This window comes from Bos javanicus, chromosome 5 (assembly GCF_032452875.1).
Source record: "Bos javanicus breed banteng chromosome 5, ARS-OSU_banteng_1.0, whole genome shotgun sequence".
NCBI classification, from domain to species: Eukaryota; Metazoa; Chordata; class Mammalia; order Artiodactyla; family Bovidae; genus Bos; species Bos javanicus.
The window spans coordinates 88,567,900-88,573,899 of NC_083872.1; the positions used below are offsets into that span (position 1 = coordinate 88,567,900).

Consider the following 6,000-nt stretch of genomic DNA (forward strand, 5'->3'; position numbering starts at 1 on the left):
AAGTACTGGAATTTCAGCTTTAGCATTATTCCTTCCAAAGAAATCCCAGGGTTGATCTCCTTCAGAATGGACTGGTTGGATCTCCTTGAAGTCCAAGGGACTCTCAAGAGTCTTCTCCAACACCACAGTTCAAAAGCATCAATTCTTCTGCACTCAGCTTTCTTCACAGTCTAACTCTCACATCCGTCCATGACCACAGGAAAAACCATAGCCTTGACTAGACAGACCTTTGTTGGCAAAGTAATGTCTGCTTTTGAATATGCTATCTAGATTGGACATAACTTTTCTTCCAAGGAGTAAGCGTCTTTTAATTTCATGGCTGCAGTCACCAACAATTACTAAAAGAATTTTGTATATAGAAGACTATCAAGAACCGAGAAAAGAGATTCATGGTATCTGTACAACGTACTGTTTGTCTCGATCTCTTATAAAGGTTAAGACTGAGATGGGGGCAGTTAATACCTTAAAAGGTCAAGAGTGCTTTCAGTGCTTTCCATCATGGAGATGCAGCAGTTTGTTGTCATTGAAGTAGACATTTATTCTGGATTTGTCTTTATTGTCCTCAGTGCTCCTGCTATCACCACCATCTTCTATGGCTTATGTATATATTACATACATCACCATCTACAACGACTTATGTACCATATTGGTATATATAACACACAGCATCCTTTTGACCATGGACGTATTTTACAGTAACTGCAGCTGCAAAATTAAAAGACATTTACTCCTTGGAACAATAGCTATGACAAAGGTGCTGCTGCTGCTGCTAAGTCGCGTCAGTCGTGTCCGACTCTGTGCGACCCCATAGACGGCAGCCCACCAGGCTCCCCCGTCCCTGGGATTCTCCAGGCAAGAACACTGGAGTGAGTTGCCATTTCCTTCTCCAATGCATGAAAGTGAAAAGTGAAAGTGAAGTCGTGTCCGACTCTTAGCGACCCCACGGACTGTAGCCTACCAGGCTCCTCATCCATGGGATTCTCCAGGCAAGAGTACTGGAGTGGGGTGCCATTGCCCTCTCTGATGACAAAGCTAGACAATGTATTAAAAAGCAGAGACCTTACTTTCTTAACAAAGGTCCGTATAGTCAAAGCTATGGTTTTTCCAGTAGTCATGTATGGATGTGAGAGTTGGACTATAAAGAAGGCTGAGCACCAAAGAATTGATGCTTTCGAACTGTGGTGCTGGAGAAGACTCTCTTGAGAGTCTCTTGGACAGCAAAGAGATTAAACCAGTGAATCCTAAAGGAAATCAACCCTGAATATTCATTGGAAGGATTGATGCTGAAGCTGAAGCTCCAATATTTTGGGCATCTGATGTGAAGAGCTGAGTCATTAGGAGAGACCTGGTTGCTGGGAAGGATTGAAGGCAGGAGGAGAAGGGAATGACAGAGGATGAGATGGTTGGATGGCATCCCTGACTCAATGGACATGAGTTTGAGCAAGTTCTGGGAGATAGTGAAGGACAGGGAAGCCCGGCATGCTGCAGTTCATGGGATCGCAGAGTCGGACACAACTTAGTGACTGAACAACAACAATATTTTACAGCAAAATAAGTGCAGAAAGGAGCTTATGTCTATGGAATTAACAAGTATTACTCTTTATCACAGGCTTCGCAGGTGGCACTAGTGGTAAAGAACCTGCCTGCCAATCCATTAGACATAGATGTGGGTTCAATCTCTGGGTTGGGAAGATTCCCTGGAGAAGGGTACTGCAACCCACTCCAGTATTCTTGCATGGAAAATTCCATGGACAGGGGAGCCTGGCATGCTGTAATCCATGGAGTTGCAAAGAGATGGACATGACTGGGCAACTGAAAAACAACAACTACATGCTTGTATTGCTGTTTAATTCAGAATATTTTCTAATTACATTGTGACTCTTCTTTAGTTCATGGGTTTTAAACATATACATTTCAATTTCCAAATATATGGAAGGTTTACTAGTATGTTTTTGCTATCTCTTTCTAAATTTAATTCTCTCATGATCAGGAAATATGCTATGCATGATTTAAATTTTTTGAAGTTTATTGAATCTGGTTTGATAGCCCAGTGTGCACGAGCACAGTTGTTGGCAGGAGTGTACTAAAACTGTTTACTCGGTCAAGTGTATCCTCACTCACACTTTACCTGTTTGCTCTTTCAGTTACAGAAAAAAGAAGTGTTAAAGTTTCCAATTGTATTCCATTTATTTTTAGTTCTATAAAGCTTATCCTTATATACTTTGCATTTCTTTTGTAAACTACATACACTGAGGAATCTGAGTCCAGGCCAAACAATTGTCTGATCTTTTATGCCCCAACCATAGGTAATTCAAGGCCTTGCCTGGCAGGCCTCATGAGGAGAAACTGTCCCGGCCTCACCAGGTTTGTACAGAGCCAAAGCATTGATTTTCTGGAGTCCCTTGGCCTGCAAGAAGACCAAACCAGTCAAGCCTAAAGGAAATCTTCACTGGATTCACTGGAAGGACTGATGCTGAAGCTGAAGCTCCAGTACTTTGGCCACCTTATGTGAAGAGCCAACTCATTAGGAAAGACCCTGATGCTGGGAAAGATTGAAGGCAGGAGGAGAAGGGGATGACAGAGGACGAGATGGTCAGATGGTATTAGTGACTCAATGGACTTGAGTTTGAGCAAGCTCCTGGAGATGTTGAAGGACAGGGAAGCCTGTCATGCTGAAGTCCATGGGGTCGCAAAGAGTTGGACACAACTGAGCGACTGAACAACAACAAAGTCACTTTACTCTGTCCCTCCTGTCCTCTTATTCATATTTTCGTGTGTTTTGAAATAAGTGTTTATGTCCCCCCCAAATTCAAACATTGAAATTCTATACCACAATGTGATGGTATTAGGATGTAAGGCTTTTGATTTAGGGCTTGAATTAGGATTCAGTGAGGTCATGAGTGTGGAGTCCTCATAAAAGAAATTAGTGTATATAGAAGAACCACCAAAGAATTTGCTTCCTTTCTCTGCTCTCTATCATTTGAGGACACAACTAGAAATCAGAAATTTGAAACTTCAAAGAGAGGCCTCGCCAAGAACTTGATCATGCTGGCACCCTAATCTGAGACTTGTAGCTTACAGAAATATGAGAAATAAACTTTTGTTGTTTATAAGCCACCCAGATGTAGTACTTTGTTTTAGCTGCTTAGACTGACGTGAAGACAATATGTATATTTTTACCATGTATTTTATGCAATACAGTTACAAAACCTTGCAATGCAATATTGTTGTTTCACTTTGTCTTTCAAAGAAATTGGCATATTAAAATATACTTTGCATATTTACCCCCATTTACTAATTTCATGCTTTATTATTATTCTTGTAGAACTGGTATCATTTCTCACAGCTTGACGAAAATTCCTTTTCTAATAGTGCTGGCAGTAAAATCTCTCAGCTTTTGTTTATCTGAAAATGTCTGTAGTTCATCTTCATTTTTGAAATATGTTTCACTGGATATAGAAATGTAGCTTTTTAGTTTTTAACATTTAAAATATGTTACTCCATTGTCTTCTAGTTTACTTTGTGATGAGGATTTTGCTAACATTATTGTCATATTATGTGTGATCTTAGCTTCTTTTTCACCTTCTAGCTTCTTTTAGAATATTTTTCTTTATCTTTGTGTTTCAGCACCATGACACAGATTTTACATTTGGATTTAACAACAAAGTCTCCAGTTCTAGATATCACCAGAGTGTGCTAAACTATGTAAGTTCTTATATTTTTCAGGCCCAATTTAACTAAGCTTTTCACGTCAAGAAGGTTGTTGTTAGTAGTTTAGTAGGCCAGAAAGTGTCAGGCCAAGTAAATTGTTGCACCTGAGGACTTTTCCAGTCCTCTTTGCTCTGATTGCTAATAGCTTGACAGACTTACTATTGCTATTGCTATTTAATAGACAAGCTACCTAAGGTCTCTGTGGGAGATGAATATTACATTTCATCTTAAAAGAAAGGTTAAAACAGAATTGGGTTGCTAATATATTTTTAACAATTATATTTTGGGGTACTTTATGTACCACACAATTTACCCATTGTAAATGTACAGTTCAATGAATTTTAGTAAAGTTTATTGTTGTAAAACCATTACCAAAGTCCAGTTTTATAATACTTTCATTGCTCCCGCAAATTTCCTGCTTCCAGTAGTCAACCTTGTCTCTCAGTCTTAACCCCAGACAACCATGAATCTGCTTTCAGTCTCTATTGCTAAGTCACTTCAGTCATATCCGACTCTGTGCGACCCCATAGACGGCAGCCCACCAGGCTCCCCCGTCCATGGGATTCTCCAGGCAAAAACACTGGAGTGGGTTGCCATTTCCTTCTCCAATGCATGAAAGTGAAAAGTCAAAGTGAAGTCGCTCAGTCGTGTCCGACTCCTAATGACCCCATGGACTGCAGCCTACCAGGCTCCTCCGTCCATGGGATTTTCCAGGCAAGAGTACTGGAGTGGGGTGTCATTGCCATCTCCCTCAGTCTCTATAGTTTGGCCTTTTATGGAAAATTTATTTAAATGAAATAATAAAGTTTATGTAAATGAAATAATATAAATGAAATAATTTATGTACATAAGTTTATGTAAATAAAGTTTAAATAAATGCATTTGTATTTTATATGAATGAAATAATACAATATTCAGTTATTTGTGTCTGGTTTCTTTCATTTAGTAAAATATTTTTGAGACTTATCTGTTATTGCATGTATCAGTAGTTTGCTCCTTTTTATTGCTGAATAGCATTCCATTGCATGCATTTAACACATTTTGATTATTAATTCATTAATTTATTAATGTATATTTGGGTTGGCTTAGGCCCTTAGCTATTTTGAATAATGACTCTATAAACATTTGTGTGCAGATTGCTGATTCACATGGTAATATTTTCCTTTTAAGAAACTACTAAAACTATTTTGCAAAGTAGCTATGCCATTTTACACACCCAACATAAATATGTGATTGTTTCTTCACATACTCCATGACAATTAGTATATTGTTAATCTTTTAAAAAATATCCCTCTTCTCAATGGGTATGAAGTTAAAAAGTTCTAGAGAACTTTCATACAACATTGCATCTATAGTTAACAATATTATACCAAATACTTAAAACTCGGTGAAGAGGTTATAGCTCATGTGATATGGTTTTTACTACAATAAAAAATGATATAAAAAGAAAGTAAACAAAAATATCCCTCTTAGAGACTGTATAATAATATCTCTATGAACTTTTCATTTCCCTAAGGACTAACTGAGTATATTTTCAGTGTTTGGTAGTCTCTTATATATCTCCTTTGGTGAAATGTCTATTAAAATCCTTTGCATTGTACATTTGGAGTGAGGAGTGTTTCCTCTTATTACTGAGTTCTTAGATTTAGAAAAATTATTTTTATGCATATCCTTTCTCAAATTTGAAAATATTTTTACTTGTCTGAATTATTTTTTCATTTTATTAATGATATCTATTGGAAATAAAAGAATTTTAACTTTTATGAAGTTCATTTTGTTTTTCCATAAAGATAACACTTTAGTGTCATCTGAAAATAAAGACACATGTATTTATTTTTTTCAATATGCTTTTAATTTTAAAGAATTAAATTAAAAGAATGCCTTTAATTTTATTCTTGCCTTATTGAGTTGGCTTCAACTACAAGAATAGTGTTGAATAGAAACGCAGAGAATAGATGTCTTTACCTTATTCCTGATCTTAAATAAAAACATTTCATCCTTCAGGATTAAAATGATGCTAGCTCTAGTCTGTTTGTTTGGTATATGCCACTTACCAGAATGAAAAATTTGAATTCTATTGCTAGATTTTTTGAGAATTGTTGCCATGGGTGACTGTTGCTACTTACAAATGCATTTGTGTACCTGTTGAGATGTCAGTCAGTTCATCCACTCAGTCATGTCTGACTCTTTGTGACCCCATGGACTGTGGCACTCCAGGCCTCCATGTACCTCACCAACTCCCGGAGTTTACCCAAACTCATGTCCATTGAATCCGGTGATGCCATCCAA

General features: G+C 37.5%; 1 protein-coding gene across 1 annotated transcript in view; it reads left to right on the forward strand.

Annotated features, from left to right (window-relative positions):
• The window catches only part of ST8SIA1 (ST8 alpha-N-acetyl-neuraminide alpha-2,8-sialyltransferase 1), a 183,018-nt gene extending 177,544 nt beyond the window's left edge, over positions 1-5,474 (forward strand). Inside the window, exon 6 of the transcript XR_009736594.1 lies at positions 2,307-5,474. The gene's annotated coding sequence lies outside the window, so the exon portion shown is untranslated. The remainder of the gene's footprint in view (positions 1-2,306) is intronic.
• Positions 5,475-6,000: the final 526 nt, after the last annotated feature.